The sequence below is a fragment of the Plectropomus leopardus genome, unplaced genomic scaffold (genome assembly GCF_008729295.1).
Source record: "Plectropomus leopardus isolate mb unplaced genomic scaffold, YSFRI_Pleo_2.0 unplaced_scaffold40096, whole genome shotgun sequence".
In the NCBI taxonomy this organism is placed as follows: Eukaryota; Metazoa; Chordata; class Actinopteri; order Perciformes; family Serranidae; genus Plectropomus; species Plectropomus leopardus.
The window spans coordinates 1-398 of NW_024643901.1; the positions used below are offsets into that span (position 1 = coordinate 1).

At 56.5% G+C, this 398-nt stretch overlaps 1 non-coding gene across 1 annotated transcript; it reads left to right on the top strand.

Annotated features, from left to right (window-relative positions):
* Nucleotides 1-8: 8 nt before the first annotated feature.
* On the top strand, nt 9-199 carry LOC121939033. Its single transcript, XR_006105385.1, has one exon. It is a non-coding gene; the product is annotated as a U2 spliceosomal RNA (small nuclear RNA).
* The last annotated feature ends 199 nt before the right edge of the window (nt 200-398 follow it).

A 398-nucleotide genomic window follows, 5' to 3' on the forward strand; every position in this document is an offset into this window, starting at 1 on the left:
TGGGGGTCATCGCTTCTCGGCCTTTTGGCTAAGATCAAGTGTAGTATCTGTTTTTATCAGTTTAATATCTGATACGTCCTCTATACGGGGACAACATATTAAACGGATTTTTGGCACCAGGGGCCGAACAAGGGGCTTGCCCCATTCGCTCCACGCATCGACCCGGTATTGCAGCGCCGCCGGGATCGGTGCACCCTTCTCAGGCCCTGTGGAAAAAGCAATTTGAACGAAGCCCCGCCCTGCCCCAGGTGCCGTTGCGTCCGGCATATAAACGGAAATAAATCCTGCGGTCACCTCGCCCGTGTCCCTCGTGGCCGCTCGTTTGTCTCACAGTCTCGAATGGCCGTGGCCGTGGCGAGCGGGGGTAAGGGGCAGTGCCGATGCAAAGAGAAGTTGCG